Here is a 23,189-nt window from a genome sequence, read left to right as displayed (position 1 = left end):
GTTACGCAAATCCTTGTATGGCTTAAACCATGCACCTAGAGCATGGTCAAACAAGATCAAAGAGTATCTTGTTACCATGGGATTTTAGATATTCAATGCAGGTTTTTCACTTTATGTGAAAAAGACAGATAGAGGGATCATGGTATTAGTCATCTATGTGGATAACTTGATTATCACTAGTGATAGTGATGTTGACATACATGATGTCAGGAAACTTTTGAAGCAAAAGTTTGAGATGAAGGACTTGGGTGAGCTACGGTATTTCTTGGGCATAGAGGTGGTGAGATTGCCTCATGGCATTTTGTTTTTGCAGAGGCAGTATGGCTTGGACATGTTATCCAAGTATGGTATGACATGCTGTAAGCCTATTTCACTGCCATTGGAGCAGAATGTAAAGCTTTCTGCAGATACAGGTGAGCTTTTGGAGGACCCCACTACATAAAGGTGCGTAGTGGGTAGCTTGATCTACATGACCATTACTAAGCTAGACTTAAGTTATGTTGTTGAACTTGTGAGTCAATTTATGAAGGCCCCTAGGAAGCCACACTTGGATGCGGCTAGACGGATTCTTAGGTACATAAAGTCCACAGTTGATTATGGACTTTTCTATGAGGCTGATATAGAGATATAATAGGAGATCTACCAGTGGTTTTATGTTCTCATTTGGGAGTGCTGTGCATCCACTTAAATACATAATGACATACTTTGTGAATACGTGTGTCACGTATAAAAACATTGTGAGTGAATCCAATGTGGGAACAATTAATGTGTTCGATCACCCGTGTGTGCTAATAGTACAATCGGGACGATTGTCTTCTCAAACACAGGAGGAATATCATGGGAGTGAGATTTTTCAGAATATTTTATCATGGGAGTGAATCCAATTAATTATGTGTGATGTATGGTTCATGTGTGAAGCATGGTAGTGAATTATTTCCATTTATTATAATTATTTTTGTGAGTGATTCCAAAGTAATTGTGATCTAACACTGTGGACTATGTTGAGTATAGATCATGAGTTCGAGACAACCAAGGTGGACATTGGACGAGATTATTTAGCCAAGCACATGTGTGCTAAATATTTAATTTTGTATGGTTTGACCCATTGTACATATGTTGGGCAAGGTTTATTTTTTGATGAGATGCTTTAAAAGCATTGGACTAAGGTTCAATTTTGTAGGTAAAAGCCCAATTTTGGAAAAGCTATGCTATTTATGGCTCTAAGGGCTAAATTATTAATATAATTTAAATACAGCGTGTGTGGGAGTGGAGCCACACACGTCACGGGGGGGAGATTGCACCCAGTCTTGTGTTCTTTGAATTATGCTCTTGATTTATGCTATGATGTTATGGTTAATTTTTATTATTATTTAATTTATGGAATAATCTAATCTCCATGTACCATGGTCCTATAACAGTGGTATGAGAGCATGGCGAATTCAAGAATTGAATTTGGGTCATGGAGAGTTGAAGAAAAATTAGGTTTCATCGAACAATGGCCATCATGTGCTTTCTCCATTCCTTACATTGGAGAGGCTGAAGGATCATGTACATTTGGCAACTCAAAAGCCACATTACCATTATAGATTTGAGGAATCTCTTCTAATTTCTCAATATGTGTGCTTGCTAATAACAATCTACGTGAAGAACACCAGCATGAGATTCCTCAGACAATAAGTATTTGACCACACTCTTCTGAAGTGGTGTACCTGTGAGAGAATCTCCTATTGTAAGATCAATAATAACTTCTTTTGGGGTGCTTTGCTGTAGTGTTACTTCAATCTTCCATTATTGGAATAACAAGGTATTCTATTGTTATATCTTTATTAAAGATATAACATGGATCCTCTCCAGTGGGTCTAGCTAACTGAATAGGTATAAGATGTTTTACACGATCATCTTGTGGTTTGATTGTAAAAACTTTCAATCCAGAGTGAGGGCATAATATTCCATCAAAATCATCAGCTTTAGTGATATAATAATGACGTTGTACAGTTCTAACAATAGGATCACTCTCCAAACCTCCCACACAAAAATGTGAAAAGAAGTGCTCTCCATGGCAAGAAAAGCTCTCAGAAAACCAGCTCAGAAACACATAAGCTCTCAAAAAACCATCTCACAAACATACAATAAACTAATGACAATAAATTCAAAGTCTAAACACGAATTCTATACATATTAGATTTAAAAAAAAAATTATACTCATTTTATAAAAATGATCGTTATAAATAATGTCATTAATACACAAAATCTAAAATTCATTTTCAATAGTTATACTATAAAATAAATGTATGCATAACTACCTCTCATTTAATGATTATTCCATAACTAACTTCTATATAATGATTATTCCATAACTAGCTTTCATATAATGATTATTCCATAGCTAATTCTTAGATAATGATTATTCCATAACTAGCTTTCATATAATGATTGCATAACTTTTATATCTCTGTCTCGTAATCCCAATTTAAGTTTTAACATTTTTATCATCTCTTTTATGATTCCATCGATTTTTATTTCAAATAAAGAGTACATCCTTGTATTGCCCAATAATGCATGGGAGAATTTGAAAAGATTCAAAATGCAACATCTAAGCATGTCTCATTATCATGGTCATTGTCATCATCATAATAATAAAGGTCTCTCCTTTAAGTTTAGCCACAATTACAAAGTTATGCTTACAAAGTCAACTCGTTGAAAGACAGCAAGTGGCAACTCCTCATCACATTAGGAATGATGGAAGAAAATAATGTATTGCCTAACATCTTAAGTACATGTTAAGCTGGCACACACAAGGAAGGTGGACTACATTGAAAAGAAATTACATTGTACATCATGTAACGTGTGTCATATGTAGTGGATTGTGATGTTATACTTTTAAGTAATGATGTACATCACTAAGTACGTATAAGTGAGTTGTCCTTAGTGATGTGCACCCACTATAGGCTTGCCCACTAAGGATGATGTTCGCCCTTAGTGGGCAAGCTTGCCCACTGAGGACTTAGTGGGCAGGGTGACAGTCGCCCTTAGTGGGCAAGGCGACAGTCGCCCCCTTAGTGGGCAAGGCTCACCCTTAGTGGGCAAGGTGGTCGCCCTTAGTGGGGCTTACCCACTAAGGGTGACCAGGATGTCGCCCTTAGTGGGGCACCCACCCCCAAACTCAAAACGCACTCTCTCTCTCCCTCCCTCCCAACAAATAACGCGCTCTATGCGCTGCCCCCCCAAATAATGCGCGCTCTCTCCCCCTCCCAAATAACGCGCTCCACACACTCTATCCCCCCCCGCCCCCCCGCCCCCCCGCCCCCCCCCCCAAAAAAAAACAAAGCACTCTCTCCCTCCCCCCAAAACAAAACGCTCTCCTCCCCCCCCCAAAACAAAACACGCTCTCTCCTTTTTCAAAACAGCTTTCTTTTCCTTCCCAAAATATTTTTTTTTCTTTTCCCTCTCCTTACAAGCAAAACTCTTTCCTTTTCTTTAAAAACACTCTCACACCCTTGTCCTCTCTCTCTCAGAGATTCTCTACCTTTCTAAATCCTAAGCTTTCTCTCTCTCACCAACTCTTTCTTCACTCTCTTTTTTCCTCTCTCTCTCTCTCTCTATACCTTTTTCTCTCCTCTTTTTTTTTCATTGTTTTTTCTCTTTTTCTTTGTTTGTTCCTTCTTTCTCTTCTGTCAAAACCCTAATTTTTTTAATTTAATCAAATTTTCTCTATTTATATCCATCCCTCTATTTATATCCATTGCTTTTTTACTCTATGTTTATTTTTTGCTTTCTTATATCTTTTAGGACTCTTTCTTTCTTGTTTATTCTCCTTCCATGTTACTCCTCATGTCGGCTCCCCAATTCCAAAGAGGGAAACAAGTATCCTTGATATTCAACGATGCCAAGGTAGCTACTGGGACTGTTTTGCATGTATACCCCACTGTGGATACTCTCCATGGAATTGCTTTGCCGCATGGTCATGTTGGCGTGTCGATAGAAGATGTTGAAGTGGAAGAATTTCCTCTTCCTTTTTCCCTCGAAGATGGTGATATCAACAAGTTAAATCAAACCAAAGGATACATCATTATGCAGCTAGCCAGAGATTGTGCAAGTCTTATTTTATCTCTCTCCACCTTTTATATTATGCTCTTTTTTAGTGATTTTTGGAGAGCAATTTGTCTTGTAGATGTCGATGTGTTTAGATTGTTTTACAAACACATCAAAGGAAACCCCACATTCAAAGCGTGCAAAATGTGTAAAGAGCACACCTGCCAAAGCCAAGAAGTGATAAGTACCAAGAAGAGGAAGAAAGTGCAAGAGAAAGATGATGATTAGAGTCCTCCTTGAAGGAATCCAAGTTGAGTTGCTAAGTCTTTAAAGAAAGGTGCTTCTTCAAAAATCATTAAAGAAACTAAGGAAGTAGGAGAGGTGAATGAGGGAATTGAAAAAGAAGGCAAGAATGAGAGAGTTTCATGGTGACTCCTACAACTCATTTGCCATTAGAACTCCTACAAGACAATCTTAACAGGGTGAAGGTAATTGTTAACCACTTTTTATCAAATATTACATAAGGTATCTTTTAGATTACCAAGCATAACATGTGTGTGTGCATGCATTGCAGGTGGTGAAATCCACTCCTTTGCCACCTATTCCCTTGTGCAGACTTGTACCTAACCCCTCTATGTGAAGAGTGCAGTTTAGGTACAAGAAGCTAGCAAGGGAATTTTATACGAATGGCTATGTTGCCAATAGATGCAGGTTCATTTTCTCCATCTCCTCATCCCATAATCCTGTTTTAGAGAAGTGACTCAAGATGATGTTATTGCTACATGACCATGGTACATGGAGATTAGATTATTCCATAAATTAAATAATAAAAGAAATTAACCATAACATCATAGCATAAATCAAAGAACATAAGAATTAGAGAACACAAGACTAGGTGCAATCTCCCCCCCGCCGTGTGTGGCTCCACTCCCACACGCGGTATTTAAATCATATAAATAAATTTAGCCCTTGGAGCCATAAATAGTATAGCTTTTCTAAAATTGAGCTTTTACAAAATTGAACCTTAGTCCAATGCTTTTAAAGCATCTCATCAAAAAGTAAACCTTGCCCAACATATGTACAATGGGTCAAACCATACCAAATTAAATATTTAGCACACATGCGCTTGGCTAAATAATCTCGTCTAATGTCCACCTTGGTTGTCTCAAACTCATGATCTATACTCAACATAGTCCACAATGTTAAATCATAATTACTTTGGAATCACTCATCACAAAAATAATTATAATAAATGGAAATCATTCATTACCATGCTTCACACATGAACCATGCATCACACATAATTAATTGGATTCACTCCGTGATAAAATATTCTGAAAAATCTCACTCCCGTGATACTCCTCCCATTTAAGAAGACAACCATCTCCTCGGTTGTACTATTAGCAAACACGGGTGATCAAACACATTAATTGTTCCCACATTGGATTCACTCACAGTGTTTTTATACGCGTCACACGTATTCACAAAGTATGTCATTATATATTTAAGTGGATTCACCCCCACATATTCTTGCACACATCACACGTGCCTTAGAGTTGATCGGACTCACTCACAATCAAACTCACACATTGGATTCACTCACAATGTTTTTATACGTGTCACACGTATTCAGAAAGTATACCACATGTCTCACACGTGTCACTCACAACCAACTAGGGTCACCCATTAATTCAAAAGAGTTGATTGGATTCACTCACGTTCAAACTCGTACATTGGATTCACTCACAATGTTTTCATACGCATCACACGTATTCAGAAAGTATACCACAGGTCTCACACGTGTCACAGCTGGTTGGACTCACTCACAACCAACTAGGGTCACCCTCATCAAGAATTATTTCAAAAGAGTTGATTACTCACTCTCAGGATCAAATTCACAGAACCTTTACATGCATCACACGTGTGTTAGAGTTGATCGGACTCACTCACAATCAAACTCACATATTTCTTACATGCATCACACATGTCACACTTGGTTGGATTCAGTCATAACCAAATTAATAACACTTGGGTCACCCAAGATATTCTTTTTACTTATTGTATCACCTAATAAATTAAATACCGTATCATTCCCTCTTGTTCGGGTTGCAACTGACCTCAATTGCATATTTATTCACAAACACCAACACAAGTATCTCTCACAGATACCAACACACGTATCTTTCATAGATACAAACACAAGTATCTCTCACAGACACGTGGTTAATCTTATTTGAAAATACAAAGAGAATAATTTGAAGAAAGTGTTTTAAATGAAGTGTTAGAGTTTAAACACAAGTATCTCTCACAGACACGTGGTTAATCTTGTTTGAAAATAGAAAGAGAATAATTTGAAGAAAGTGTTTTAAATGAAGTGTTAGAGTTTAAAGGAGGAATGTGAAATAACAATAAGTTACATACATTCTTTGATGTCAGTCCTCGAAAAACATATGTGCATCATTGTTAGTTCACCCAAGTCCTGATAGTGAATGATGTAATATGTATTTTCTTCCGTGTATAGAAAGTACATATCAATCATTGAACTATCTTGACCAATATATTAGAATTTAACTATAAAATTAAGCAATGTATAAGTATGAGTTTTAGGCTTACCTCTCTAGTGGTAGAATTCAAGGTTGGGAGTACCCTCTTATTTAGGTTGGTCACCTTTGTCTTCATTTTGAGCCATGTTCATGACTATAACTCGATTCTTTTTCTTTTTGGGACACTCATATGCATAATGTCCTTCTTTGTGGCATCTGTAGTATGTAATCACACATGGTTTTTGATCTCCATTATTGTTCTTCTTTGCAACTTTAGTACTCTTTCCATTCACTAGTGGACCATCGTGCTTCTTTGCTTTATCTTTGTGTTGAAGTTTCTTATAATGTGTAGATCGAGAAGATGGAAGAATATGAGAATCTGTGACTGTAGTATCCCTCGGAAATCCATTTTTCTTCTCGTAATATGTTGTTAGAGAGATGGCATTGCTAAGAGAACAAGGATGAAACATGTTCACTTCTGCTCTAATAACTGGCTTGAGACCTGCTACTATAAACTTTCTCCTTTGCTCTTTCTCATGTACTTTCTCTATAGCTTGAAGTTGCAGTAAAGTTTGCCAAAATCTATCAATATAGGCTGATATGTTCTCCTTTTCAAGCTGTCTAAAAATATCCCTTTGCTGTCTGGCTTTACTCTTATATGACAGAGGTAAGAAATCCTTCTTGATCAGCTTCTGGAAGTCTTTCCCATGACTTTGGTTTGTGTTTGCCTTGTCTAATCACATTCCACCAAAGAGCTGCACTATTTGCCAAATGATTTGTAGCACATTTAACCTTATCTTTCTCAGAAAATTTCTCTAGAAAAATAATCATCAAGTTGGCTCAACCATGCGAGTACGATGTCTACATCCTTTTTTCCATCATAATCCTGAAAGGTAAAAGCTTTTCTGTTAATCTTGTGTCCCTTTCAAGACTTGAGCTTTGAGAGTAGCTCGCACAATTCTTTAAATAGGGTCATCGTTCAGAATCCAAAGAATTAGATTTGAAATACGTACACCGTCGCTTCTTGTGAGTAAATCTCTGCTCGAAATCTTCTCTTTACCTCTTCTCACTCAACAACTGAGCTTAAAGTGTATTTACTTGATCTTGGATGGTGGGTGGTTGTGGATAAATTGCCATCACAAAAGAAACAAGGAAAATATTATGAAATTGCAGAAATAAAATAGAAAAGATGAAAAACTTATCTAACTCTCGTATATTTTGAAAGAAGGGTCATTGAAGTGCTTGAAGTTGATGGCGTCCCACGAAGGATAAAAATGATAATCAAATTATCACTTCGATATGGACAACAAACTCAAGAAATAACTCGTTTGGAAGAATCTTCAAAGGAGTCAAGGAAAAAAACATTAGTAGATCACTTGTGCTGAATTTCTTTTCTCACAGAAATCTGAAAATTTACTAAAATTTGATGTCTACTATTGGCACTTTGTAATCCACTTTGAAGATGTGAAAGCTTTCTTTTAAAGCTTTTGTAAGGGTTTTGAGATTAGCTTTTGGAAGACATAAGCCTTAAAAGCTTAAAGCATTAATCTTTGAAAAGCTTTTTGAAAATAAGCACTTAAACTTTCAGTGCTAATATATATATATATATATATATATATATATATATATATATATATATATATATATATATATATATATATATATATATCACTTCTAAGTGAACTCCCTACCTTGCGCGCTTTTGAAAGAGATTCAACATGAAATTTTTAAGCTTTTAAATATATGCGCAAGGTAGGGAGTTCACTTAGAAGTGATATATATATATATATATAACACCTTATGTTACATTAAGTTTTTTTAAAAAAGCTTTATAAGAGAACCTGCAACCCGGCAAAATCAATTGGAATTATATATATATAATTCTTTGGCTTTTCAATAAAAAAGTAAACCACTAAGTTTTTTTTTTGGGAAAAGAGGAGGATAAATTTTATGAGCCCTCCAATATAGAAATTCTCTGTGAGATGAGCTTAGCAATACTAAGAATAGGCCCGAAATCTCCTCAGAGAGCTGATTTCATCCATAAGGATAGATTATGGAGAGGATTTGACTTGAGAAATGTGGTTTTGGGAGAAGAAGAGTGGTTTTGGGAGAAAAAAGGTGGTTTTCTTCCTAGCCTTCATCCAAATCTTAATCTAATGGTCCACAAAATTCATTCTTTGATCCAAATCTTAATCTAATGGTCCACAAAATTCAAATAAACATACCTTCTTTTGCCCAAGGGTTTCCCATACCTTCATACCTTCTCTTCTTTACCAAGGAGAGCATATTTGGATGAATTGTGTCCTTATCCAAAGCCTTACTCTCTACTCTTCCAATGCAAGTAGAAAAACCTTCAAATTTGCTCCAAGAGCCAATAACCTTTGAGTAACATTGGGTAAACTATATGCGCCAAATAGGAGACGGGGATTTGAGGAAGGCTTGGGTTTGTTTTGATCACGTCAGGTATATGCAAGGATGGACAACAATGGCTGCACATATATACGATCCAAGGTAGAGTTTGGTCTTGTTAAGTTCTTGAAAAAATTTGATCTTGTTTTTAGTACTTTTCCAATTGTCGTATGATGGCATGCAACCTATAAGAGCTCATGTGACAATTGCAACTTGTGAAATGAACGAGGAGGACACAGTGGCACAAGTGCTTTTTTGGGAGATGATTAACAATGTAGTGGTCCAAAGGCTTCTCCAAGCTAGATTTTTTTGGCTTCATGTGGCTGATGAGGCTAGAGCCAAAACTGGAGGGCAGTTAGGACTATGTATAATAATGGACTAGATAATATATTGGAAGGTCGTGGGGCATTCGTGTCTTTTTCATTGGGAACATCCATACAGTACAATATGTCGTTAGGAATTTTCAAGAAGAGCACAAGCAACTATGTCATCTTAGTGGTGTTGTGCATTGAGTGAGGAAGAGGCACTTTTAAAATATAGACACATTAGATCGTGGTGGATGAATTGTAAAGTCACTGATGCAAACTTACCAGCCATGGATTGTTGGCTTAGTTGGTGGCATACTAGATATCCCCATTGGAGGAAACATCTTGTAGGGGTAAGTATTGTTTTCTTGGTTCTCGAAAAGAATAGCATGTATTTTGAGTCTAAATTATCAACTTAACTAAGCTTGTATTTTAAATCTAAATTGTCAACTTAACTATCTGGTAGAATGCGGTTGGATGATGTAATTAACTAATTTCCTGTTTGTAGGATGTCGACAATGCTTGTGTGCCGCACATGCCGACCACTAATCTAGCAGAAATGAAGCATGCAAGTTGGTTAGCAAGAGAGGGTTTAAAGAGAACCATCTCTTTATATGATGCAGTTGTTTCTCAGACAGCACTAATGCCTTCTTGCAATCCACAAAGAAGCATGCATTCATGCAAGGAAAATATCACAAAGTAGGCCCTACAATAACAAAGTTGATGGAGAAGGCCAAAACATCAAAAGCTCCAAGTTCATCAAGTACTAGTAGATTGGTGGGGGAAGGAGTGAGTGGCACACCAATGCACGTGCAACCAAACTTTTTTGGTGATAACATTATTGTTAGTCGGCGCGTCAAAAACCCTCAGTTATAAATCTTGAGGAAGATAACTCATCACATCATCCAGAGTATGTCACAAACTTTTTTGGTGATAACATTATTGTTAGTCGGCGCGTCAAAAACCCTCAGTTATAAATCTTGAGGAAGATAACTCATCACATCATCCAGAGTATGTCACAAAAAACTAGCCATACAAGAAACAAGGTAGGAGATTAAGCTTTCCACCCACTATTCCTTTAACTTACAGGTGGCTAAAAAAATGTAGAGGGAGAGATAACTGAAGTAGAGCTACTGAAAATTGTGGAGAGTGACATACACGATTCAATGAGGGCTATACATCGAACATCTCTACACAACAAGGTAACTTGCCAAGGATGGTAAGGTGGCCAAGATGGCAAGTGTAAAAAGAGCATCAAGAACTGTGGGCAAGGTGTTCTAGCTCCTTCTTTCTATGGTATGAGAGAATGGTCTGGGGGGCAAAGGCATCAGTTCATGTGGTTTTTGTAATAACAACGTGGATCACACTTGGAGAGTATGTCACCATCACTTGTACCTCTTTGGTATAATCAAAATTTTGAATGCTCTCCACCATTGCGTATCTATCGCATTGTCTATTGTGCTTTGTCTTGCTATCTCTTTCCACTGTGTGTCATATTTTTTTATGGTATAAGAGCTTAGTCGTTCTTAGCAATAATAGTGCATAAAGTTTAGTCTTTCTTTGCATAGAATCCTAGAAGTGATGGCTTCTATCTTTGTTGTTGCACCAGTCTTGCGCATTCGTCCACCTACCTTCATGGAAGGCAAGCTTGATGGGACAAACTACACTCTCTAGAAATTCAAAATCGATGCCATTCTAGAATCTTATGAGCTCCTAGAAGCTGTTTTGAAAATGGATGCAAAACTAGTGAGAAGTCCTGACCCCAACAATCCCCTCTAAACATGCTTCCACCAAATGCTACACTTCTTCGGGCATGGAGAAGGCGCAATGTTGACGCACTTTGTGCTATCATCACCAGTGTAAGTGATTCTGTTCTTACTCTGATTCAACATACTACTAAGGCTATAGAGCCTTGGATCATACTGAGAAATCAATATGAGACATTAGGAGATATATGGACTCTCCATTTTGTTCCTTAAGGGGTTTCTCTCACTTCTCTCTCTCTAGAAAAAGATTCTAAAATAATGTTATAATATTAGCTCTTGTAGAATCAAGGAGATCTCTATATATTGTTTTTAAAAGAGATTCACCTATTATTTTATTGTAGTAGTGTCCAATCTCCAAAGTTAGGACCACCTGTCCTCAAAATTCTCAAATATGAAATAATAATATTCTATTTGATCTAAAAACGTGAAGCATATAAGATGTGATACTCTTAAATGCCCACATGACTTTTTAGCTTCTAAATCCTTCCAAGATTGCATTTACGCATTTCAAAACGGGAGAAGTTAAAAAATAGAATAACTTAATGTAAACATCATATTTTTGAATTTCTTTTAAGCCACACCTACCTCTATGCTCTAAGAGTGTGAATGTTAATTTTTATCATTTTTCATTAAGTATGCAGGGGTTTATGAATTTTTTTTTCATTTAGAGACTTCTCTAGATTTTTTAGAATAAAAAAAGTAGCGTTTTCAGTTTAGGGCGATTTTAGTTTACATTGATGAGATATTGCTTTAGGTTTTTCACTTTCCCTCCTTTGTATAGAGAAAATTCAAATCTGTGTTTGTTTTCTTTAGTAGCTATGCTGCTCAAAAGTTATTCTTAAACCATATTAATGAGTTCAGATCTTCTCAATCATGGGGTTTCTTCTCTTCTATAATAACAGAGAAATTGAAGGGTATGTTGATTATTTGGTGCCATGTAGTTGAAACCACATATTCATCTTCCCCTTCAATCATCTTTCTGTTCATTAATCTCTGCAAAAGATTTAAACAACAAGAGAGCAATGGAGGTATGCCCATCTTGTTATCTGTTATGTTATTTTGTTATGGTTTAATTTTATCTGAGTTATTATGTTTTCTTTCCTATTTTGACCATTTTATTCTAAATGTGATTGTCATGTGTGAAATAGAAGATAATAGTTGAGTTTAATGATGTTATATCTGTGCTATTTGGATTGTTCATTTTTATTGATTTTTTGAGTGCAATAAGTGTGTGAAATATAATAATTGATTAATAGTATTGATTTGGTTTTAGAAATAAGAGCGTAAAAGAATCAAAGAATAAGAGAGTAAAAGAATCAAAGAATAAGAGAGCAATTGAGGTATGTCCATCTTGTTATCTGTTATGTTGTTTTGTTATGGTTTAATATTGTCTGAGTTATTTTGTTTTCTTTTCTATTTTGACCATCTTATTGTTCTAAATATGATTTAGTCATGTGTAAAAGAAGATAATAGTTGAGTTTAAGGATGCTATTTCTGTGTTATTTAGATTGTCTATATTAGTGATTTTCTAAGTGAAACAAGTGTGTGAAATATACTTGTTGATTAATAGTTATGATTTAGTTTTAGGATATATTAAAGTCTATATGTTATGTTCAATATTGTTATTTCTCATATATGATGTTATTTTTGTGTTATTTGGGTGAAACAAGTGTGTTATTTTGATTACAAGTTATGATTTAGTTCTATATTATATTGAAGTTATATTTGGTTAAAGTTCAATAATGTTATTTTTGGTTAAATTTTTGAGTTGTACAAATGTATAAAAGCTATTTTTTTTTGTTAATAGTTGTTTTTTGTCTAGAGCTAATTTTTGGTTAATAGTTGTGTTTTGTCCAAATGGTAATTTTAGGATGTAGGCTAGAAACAAGAAGAGAGACATTCACTTCCAGGTCGAGTATGCACCGCTAGACAAGAGAACGGCAACAAGTAAAAAGCAACCAAAGAGAATGCAACAAGACAGAAATGCAGGGAAAAAACATGATCTTTTGGTTGAGGGGTGTATTTATCCACCCGATCCAATTACCCAAAGACCTCCATAATTTAGTGTGCTTACATCTTTCATTAAGTATGTGTATGATGGTAATGTAGGGTTATTGGGATACACTAGGAGGCTAGCAATGCAAGCTCATAGTGTTTACACATCTGTTCAGCGCACCATGATGGGTATGGATGCAAGGATTAAGGAGATAACAAAATCACTAAGTGAAAAGGAGAGAGAATTAGAGTCTACAAGATGTGATGCATGATATGGAAAATGCGGTGCATGTTGTCGAGGTAGACAATGTAGAATTACATTGCAAAATGCAGGGTTTGGAGAAGGACAACAAAAACATGGAAGCAATCTTGCAAAGACAGTTGTTACTGGACCCTCAACGAAAACCAAACAAGCACGTGAGCGTGTGAGGTTGCTCAAACCACTTCATGAGAGAGTTGACCAGAGGGTGGGTAATATAATCGGCGGGTCTATGCACAATGTGCAAACATGAAGAATATGTTTTCCAACCCAAGTGAAGAGGTTGATGATGCAATTGCAAAGGTCTTATAAGCAAAGGTATGGTGAAGTATGCATTGGAAAACCCCAAATTCAAAACCATTGGTGATGATGTTGCAAGAGTACGCTTGAAGGAGGTAAGCAATACCTTCACGGCTACAGATACTCAAGGCATACATGACAAGGTAGGGATTAGCTCCAAATCCTATGCTATGATTTATAAGCAATTGGATGTAGGGTTTAAGGCTTTTCTTAACAAGAGACGGGTGGTGCCCATCCCCAAACCGTTCCATGTAATGCAGGCATAAAAAGATCTTAATACAAAAGTCTTAAGACACAATTGGTGAGCTAATGCATTTGAAACATACACAGATGCTTAAGTCTAGATCAAAGGAAGTTCCCTTCAAATTGCATATAGACAATAACTTTATATTGAATGTATGCAAGCTACAAGCAGTAATGGTAAAGTTCTACAACATGTTTGTCGAAGAGTAAGCTTCAATTTGTTTTGAAGCTTGATGAAAGTGAAGTCGTTAAGGGCCAAAAGCTTGAACGTGTTAGCTTGAAACTAATGAATAGGGCATTGGATCCCAGCATCAATTCAAAACATCCAAAATATTTCAGTGTATAATCGGAGAATGAAATATGGTGGCTTGCTGCATTTGAGGTACCAAAGGAGGACCATGAAGTACTTAAGATTTTTTTTAACTTAACAGAGATACCAGATATTGTACGACGACAAAATGTGTGGATTGCACTTGATAAATTGGCACCACTTTTACAAAAGATGACATTCAATTCTGATGATGCCAATGCATTTAAAGAGGCGGTTGTAAACTTTCATAACTCAATGACAGAGGCATGGACTTCAAATTGCATTACACACTATATGGTCAGAGTGGTCTCCATTTCATTTTTATAATTAAATTGTGAATGTAATATTTTGAGTTTAATTGTGGATCCCGTGTTTTTAAATGCTTGAGGCTCATGGTCCATACTTTGCTGAACAAGGAAGTTTTAGTGATATGGTCCACAAAGGGCATGGAGCGATCTCATTGGCAAGCTCGATGTGCGGATTACAAAAAGCAATGGCACATGGAGGTGGAATCAATCATTCCAATCCTATGAGGTAGTTACTCCAATGGTGGTATAGGAGAATAGAGATAAGATATGAAGACAAATTCCAAATCCAATGATACAGAAGCTGTTCGCAGGGCAACATATTAAGTGCGGAAAGCAAGATATGAAAATAGCATGGCCACCCAAAGAACATCATGCATAATGGTTGACAACCCAAGAGAGAGTCGGTAGCAAATGGAAATATCGATAGAATTGTAATTATGAAATAATATTTTATGTTTATGAGAGTATTGGAGCAATCCAATGTTTTAAAGAAATAGGTGTTTGCTAAAGTTAACATGGATAACTTTTTCAAAATAAATGTTTACTAAAGTCAACATGGATAACTTCTTGATAGTGTTGATATTTTTTAAAAGTAAGTGTCCATGTTTGCTAAAGTTAACATGGATAACTTTTTCAAAATAAATGTTTACTAAAGTCAACATGGATAACTTCTTGATAGTGTTGATATTTTTTAAAAGTAAGTGTCAATAACTTATAGTAAGTTCCATTTATAAATAAAGGCACTTCTTTCATTTCTTTCCATTCCTCCATTTCTCTCCATTCGTTCTAGCTTGTAAGTATGGCCCATACTAAGCAAAGAGCAAACAAGATGCCTGCCAAGACACCGGTTCATTCATTCGGATCTAGTGAATGTACTGACACTGACAATGATGAAGGTTAAGCTCCTCCCATTGCTCCAGCTAGGAAAGCTGCTCCCGATACTCTAGCTATAGAAATGCTCATCCACCTACGCATAAGAAGAGAAGATGGAGACCAGGCACCGCCACTCTTCACGAAATTAGGAGGTTCCAGGAGAGTCCTGAGTCGATTATACCCAAGGCGCCTTTCTTGAGGTTGGTGCGAGAAATACTGCAGGATCTACAAAGAGGAAATCACTATAAGTACTTTTTAAGAGATCAAGCATGTAATGTGGAGCGATGGTCAGCCTAAGTGTTACTTGCTCTTCAAGAGACGGCTGAAAGTTACTTGGTGGATCTCATGTATGATGCTCAGCTGTTAGCCATCCATGCCCCACGCATCTCACTCAAGCCCTCGAATCTCACTCTTGTTCGTAGGATTCGTAACAATAGTGATGCATTCAACCTTAACCATGACATGGTTTGAAGAGCTATGTAAATGCTCTTGTATCATTTTGTGTTTTCACGTTTTCCTTCAGTTCTACTCAACTAGTTGTGCTTTATACGATGTACCGGATTTGGATATTTTAAGTTTCCTTGTTTTCGATGTTGTGTACCAGACTTGGCCATTGATTTGAATATTTTAAGTTTTTTTCATTTCTAATATTAGTGTATATTCCTATATTTTCATGGAAAAAAATTTGCAAGTGCATGTGCATGTGTAGGTGTATAGTCTTAAATTTTTTGAGAAAAATCGACGCATGGTGTGCATAGATCATAATGGGCTGAAATTTGTTCTGTGCATAGACAATGTGGCTTACATCATGAGCATGTATGTGCATATGCAAGCAAGTCCATGTGCATATGCATGTGCAAGTGCTATTTTATACGATAATATTTTTTTTCCTAGAAAAAATTGATGCATGGTGTGCAGTGATCAGAATGGGTTGAAATTTATCCTGTGCATAGATCATATAGTTTACATGTCTTAGATAAAATATCAGCCCTATGAAAGGCCTTTAGGGCCTTTGTCCAAAGGCTCGTGTGTGTAGAGGCCTTCTTTTTTCAATAGCCCTACAGACCTTTGATGGGGTTGATATTTTATCTGATCAACTTATATGTACACATAAAATTAGAGCTCATTTTGATAAGGAAAACTATTTTTAGAAATTAAAAAGTATTAAATTTATGTATTGAGCTAATTTAGAAAACATGGAACCCTGCAAGCTCTGTCCTGATGATAGTGGGATCCTGTATCCCGGGCCACCACAGAATGTAAAGGCCCTGACCTTTGAGTCAAGAATAAGTAAAGTAACTTTGAGCGTTGAAGTAGAACAACTTTTTCCAAACTTAATTTAGTCGGAATAAGTTTGAATGCAGCACCCTTTGTAAGTGCTTTAATCTTCAAAAGTTCTCTGCATATCCCGGCATAGACAAACCCTAAATATATGATAATTACTCACAAGAATTTGATGCCACTTCACATCAAGATAGCTATCTGTGGTGTAGAAAAGAGAAAGTTCATGTGAGAAAACATGCATAATTCAAATGAGATGAAATTTTAGGAGGAGAGAGCTATGGTGGAGAATAACATACCTGTAAATTTTCATGAAGAAAGAACCAAAGTTGCAGCAGCAGAAGATATGGCGAAATTGAATTCCGCTAAAAAAGGGGAAAAAATGAAAAGGTAGTGAAATGCAAAAGAATGGAAAAAAATGAAATTCGGTTTTCAAACTTCCATGTGCTAACCACAACGTACATCTCACATGAAAGATATGAAATCTGCCATTTCTCTATTTTTTTAAGATATGGGCTCTATTATTTTATTGTCTTAAGAGATTTGGGCAAAGATATGACAAAAATATCCATGTTACTAGAATCCCAGCTCTCTCATTGGTCAGGCCAATCTTTTTTTATTCACCCCTGAAGGGGCAAAATGGAGAGTCCATATTTCTCCTAATGCTCAAAATCAGACTAGGATTTAGAACCTGGAGAATCAGCTTGTCACTAAAAAGTTTGCTGAAGGAAAAGCTGCTGAAGCATTTATCTTGCGGATCAAAAATCTGTAAGATCAAATGGCTGCTATAGGGATTACATACACTAGTGTGAGGAGTTGGCCTGTAGGTGCATTCAAATTCTTTCATAGAAGTATGATGGCTTGGTTACATCACTAAACACTTAGGTTAGAGTACCACCTTTATCATTTGAAGAATTAAGTGCTATGTTACTTGAGGAGGAGATACAGCTGAAGACTTGCAATAGTGGTGATACTACATTTTCAACCAATGCTAAAGGCAAAGGCGCGACATCTTTTGATGAGAAGAAGAAGAAGCCAAAGAAGAAGAAGTTTCAAGGGAGCTGCTATTACTGTGACAAGAAGGGTCACATTGTCAAAGAATGTAGAAAGAAGTAGGCTGATGGGCAGAATGACACCTTGAAGTCTTCATGGAAAGGGAAAGGAGTGAGTCAACAATGTCGAGACTGATCTTAAACTTTGGGTTGCCATTGAAGAGGTATAGTCATTTTGCTCAGGCTTCAATTGTTGATGATTCATGGATTTTGGATAATGGAGCATCCCAACACATTACTAGTAATAATAAGGGCTGGTATAGTTCCTGGAAGCCTCTATAGAAACCCATCAGTGTTGTTGTTGTTGGGAATAATGCTATAAATGTCCAACTAAAGGATCTAGAACCATATCTTTTGTGGCAGCTATAGGTGAAGAGGAGAAGCTATCAGGACGTGCTCTATGTATCCCAAATAAAGAGAAATCTACTATCAATTGTTCCTGCAACGACAGATCGTGGGCTTGAAGTACACTTCAAGAAAACTGAAGCAAAAACTCTAGATAATGTTGGCAAGAGATAGTCAGCAAAGGATTAAGGTGCAACAATCTCTATGAGTAAGTGCCCTTACTGTATCTACAGATAAGAGCACAAGCAAGCTTTGGCATGAGCAATTTGGTCACACTGGATTTGAAGTGCTAAGGGAGATGTAGGAAAAGGGTATGGTAGCTAATTTGCTTGCATTTTTAGAATTGCAGAAACCATGTGAAGCTTGCATGATGGGCAAGCAACAACTCAAGGTATTTCTACAAGAAAGCAGCAATCGGGCCAAGACTCCACTAGAGATGGTACATGCTGATCTTTGTGGTAAAATATCTACTAATGCATTAGGGAGATCTTCTTAATTTATGATGTTAGTCTGCCGATTATAGTAGGAACATGTGGGTCTACTTCCCAGTGGCATAAGCTTGTGGAAAATGAGAAAGGAAAAAAGGTGAAGAAGTTTTGTACAAATCGAGGAGGAGAATTTCTTTCAACGGAATTTAACAGCTATTGCAAGGAGAATGGCATCAAGCGCCAACTCACCACTACTCACACACTCAGTAAAATGGTGTTGTATAATGCTACAATCAATATGTCATGGATATGGCTTGATGCATGGTGAAGGCAAAGCATTTGCCCAATACATTTTAGGTTGAAGCAGTCAACACAATAGTTTATGTCCTCAATCGGAGCTACACAAAGGCACTCTTGAGTTTCTCATTTCAGATCATTTGGATGTGAATGTTATGTGCATATTCCAGATGCATCCATGACTAAGCTAGATGCCAAAAGTAAGAAGTGTATCTTTCTTGGATATAGTCAAGAGTCGAAGGCATATCGGCTTAGAGGCAAAGAAGATTTTGGCAAGACGAGATGTGGCATTTTCAGAACAACCACACTCAGTCGAGGAAGGAGGTCACACTCAGTCGAGGAAGGAGGTCCATCCACTCTATCATCAGCCAGAGAAATAGTCCACCATGAGCCCAATCCACCAGTCAGATTTCCTCTCAAGGAGGAGGCATTTTTAGAGGATGAAGACTCCCACACATCACAATAGCCTGTTGTTGCACCACAAGAAAAGCCACTTCCAAAGTGGGCACAATAGCTCTTTGATGAACATAATCTAGGGCTTGAGAAGCCAGAATCTTCAGCAGCAGATGGACCACGAAGATCAAGGAGAATAGAGGAGTAGAGAAGAGAATTTGATCTCATTCTCAATATGGCCTTGATGGGGCTGAGATAATGGGAATAGAGAGGGAGCCGACCACCTTGGATGAAGCCTTAGCAAATCCAAAGTGGAAAGCCGTGATGTAATATGAGTATGATAGCATCATAAAGAACAACACCTGGGAGCTAGTTGACCGACCACCAAACAAAAAGGTAATTGGTAACAAATGGGTTTGGAAAGCTATGTATAATGCTAATGACTCACTTAAAAAATACAATGCTAGGTTGGTTGCACATGGATTTGCATAGGTAGAGGGTTTTGACTTTGATGAAACTTTTGCTCCCACAGCTCGCATGACAACTATCAGGGTGGTACTTGCCTTGGCTGCTCACAAAAAGTGGCCAGTCTTTCACATGGATATCGAATCAGTATTTTTGAATGGCTATCTCAAGGAGGAGGTATATGTAGCTCAGCCACTAGATTTTAAGATGCCTGGATCAAAAAACAAAGTTTGCAAGCTGAAGAAGGCATTGTATGGACTGAAATAGGCCCTAAGGTCATGGTATCACAAGATAGACCAATTTTCAAAAAGATTGGGTTTATAGGAAGTGCTTCTAATGCTAACTTGTGTGTTCTAAAAAGGTATGCAAGATTGTTTTTTTTGTCTTGTATGCAGATGACTTAAACATTTCAAGTGACAATAAAGAGATGATCTAGTAGACAATGGATATGTTGAGCCATGAGTTTGAGACGACAGATTTGGATCTTATGTATTTCTGTTTAGGGATTGAGGTCTGGCAAGAGCTAGGCAAAATCTTCATTTCATAGCAAAAGTACGCTTGGGAGATTCTCAAAGCATTTGGGATGACAAACTACAAGCCTGTGTCTACGCCAATGGAAGTGAACGTGAAGCTTTCTACATAGGACTCTTCATCACTTGTTGACATCAGGAAGTACAAGAAGCTGGTGGGGAGTTTGATTTTTTTCACTAACACTAGACCTGATATCAGCTTCACAATTGGTGTGTTAAGCAAGTTTTCCAACAAGCTACGAGAGTCATTGGAAGAAAGGGATGAGGGTGCTTATGTACATCATAGGTATTGTTGAGTATGGCATCACTTACAGCGTGGGTGACACTCTGACAGGTTATTGTGACTCAGATTGGGCAGGAGATTGTGATTCTAGGAAATCAGTTTGTGGATATTATTTTTCGCTTGGTTCTGGTGCATTCTCTTGGACCAACAAAAAGCAACCTATAGTGGCACTTTCTTCAGTCCACATAGAGGCTGAGTATAAGGTAGCTTGCTTTGCTGCATGTGAGATAGTATGGTTAAGGAGAATCTTGGTTGACATGGGAGTTCAAATAAAGGAGGTTATAGTCTTGCGGTGCGACAATCAGAGTTGCATGGCTATCTCCAAGAACCTATGTTTCATGCTCTCACGAAGCACATTGAGATTCAGTATCATTATGTGTGGGAGATGATAGAGGATGAGATAGTGGAGCTGGAGTATTACTCTACAAAGAAAAACTGCACCGACGTCTTCACCAAGGCTCTTGGGAAGGACCAGATCAATCGGCATCTTCATCAACTTGGTGTTGGGCCAAAAAAACCTAGTTCATCTTCGGGGGTGGACATGAAGGGGGGGTGTTAGTATACAATCAATGCCCGCTTCTCAGCATATATCTCACTTTGATGTATAATGCACATTTGTTAGGCCCCCATGAGGAGTAGCCATGGTGCATATTTCTTTAGTGGGAACCCCTGGCTTTCGAACGCCGATGGGGTCATTATTGTGACCATTGATGATGGTAGGAGATGGTCAGGGATACGAGTGTTAGTGGGAGCCCAGGGCAGCGCCCCGACTAGGAGGTCCTAGGGAAGTGATGGTATAAAAAATATTCTCTCGGATACCAGGTCCATCATTAGTGGATGGTGGTCAGTGGGCCGCATTCTTGATACGCGAGCGGTGATTATGTCTATGTAATGTAACCGCCCTCGTTGTATACACATCTACCACACTGCCTATAGTACTATATATGGACATGGTTGCCATGAGCTAAGACATCCAATGCTTGTGAATATCCACCCCTTCTACACTTCGTAGATCCTCCATCTAGAGTCTGTCTAGATCGCCATCGAAGCCCTACTTGAGAGCGCACAGGTGGACAACACGATCACTTATACCTCTTTGGTATAATCATAATTTTTAAATTCTCTCCATTGTATATCTATTGCATTGTCTGTCCTGCTTTGTCTTGCTCTCTCTTTCTGCTGTGCCATATTCTTTTACGACCACCTTTCTTTTTTAATTCAAGATTACACTTTTTACAAAGTGTAGCTTGAAACTTCTCATCAATTTTGAGTCCGCTTGTTCTCTGAGTGAAACTTTTTGAGCAAGGAAAAAATCGAGCAACACTTTTCAAGGAATACGCACACAAGAAGGCACCCACACATTTTCCTCCACACATGTTGCTCCATAATACCACTCACTATATGCCCCATTAGGAGCATCTCGTCTGTGTATAGAGAACCTTGCCTGAGATTCTCTCATGGTGAAATCTCTCTCTTCGTGCAAAATAAGGGACATTGATCATGTAAGACGATTACGATCCAAACTCCCATGCACTCACAAAATTCTCTCTCTCCCTCCCTCTCTTTAACACATATACAGACATAATCACTCAAATAAACATGTACTATTTTCTCCTCTCTTGGCCCCTCAGATGAGCAACAACGAAACTTCAGAGAGCAGCAAACGTTGAGAGAGGACCCTAGATCATCATCGCCATCATCGGGATAAATCGCACGGAAAAAACACAAGGAGAAACTTGGAATAAGAAAATAAACCAGCCAGCAGAAAACCCTCGCAATGGCCAAAACCTTGACAGAAAAATCTGAACTACAACGAACTTCAGGAAAAAGACCTATTACAAAGCTTTTTATAGAGAAGCTTAACTCAGAAACATTTCTGACTTTTCAAAAGGAAGGTAGGTAAAAAGAGACTCAGGAAGAAGCCATGAAATAAGCTACCTATGAGCTCAAGCTGGCGGTGCTGAATAGTAAGCGGTCGTGGCGCCATAGCCAAGCTTTTTTAACCCCACTCTGCGTTATCTTGCTTTCCTTTATTTAAATAGTATACACAATAAGATACAGCTCCTTTTCGCAGCCCACGTGAGCCATCGTGGGTATTGTGTGCTGTTTAAGCTACACTCTGCTCATCTCTATCTCCCCTACAGCCTCTCACTAGATCTGCAGTTTCTTTTGAAGAAATTGCCCCTTCCTTTCTTATTTAATCAAGCTCTTCAAATGGTTTCTCGTGTGGATTTCGTTGCTGATTATGGTACCTAACGTGGCGTAGACGCAAGAATCATGTCGCAGATGAAGTTTCACTGGCAACTTCCTCTTATCCGGCTGTGTAAATGACAGTGGCCATCATTAGAGACGAACCTTGACAGGCCTGCAACGAACCCACACAAAACCTTAGACCTTAGTAAACAAAAATAAAAGGCCCTGTGGGTGGGCAGGCCGCGCCGACGCTGGCGCTGCCTGCCCACAGGGTTTTTTTAATAAAATATATATATATATATATAGCTACCGGGGGATCTGGCAAATGGCATACAGAGAGACTAAGTGTATGCCATTTTGCGGCTTATGCTAGATATCGGGCTGCTGGCTGATGTGGTGCCTTTGTGGCACACGTGCCACGGTGGCAGTCAATAGCCCGTTGCATGGTTTTACTGAGCGTGGTAAAAAAATTCATGCTTCTTAAAATAGAAGCGCCACATTTGCATGCGGTGGCAAAGCTACGCTGTTGGAGGAGAGAGAAAACCTCACGCTTTTCAAACTGAACCTGTTGCTCGGCTG

This window comes from Cibotium barometz, chromosome 25 (genome assembly GCF_041138505.1).
Source record: "Cibotium barometz isolate CiBa-2024 chromosome 25, ASM4113850v1, whole genome shotgun sequence".
Classification (NCBI taxonomy): Eukaryota; Viridiplantae; Streptophyta; class Polypodiopsida; order Cyatheales; family Cibotiaceae; genus Cibotium; species Cibotium barometz.
Note: the sequence above shows the minus strand (reverse complement) of the source record.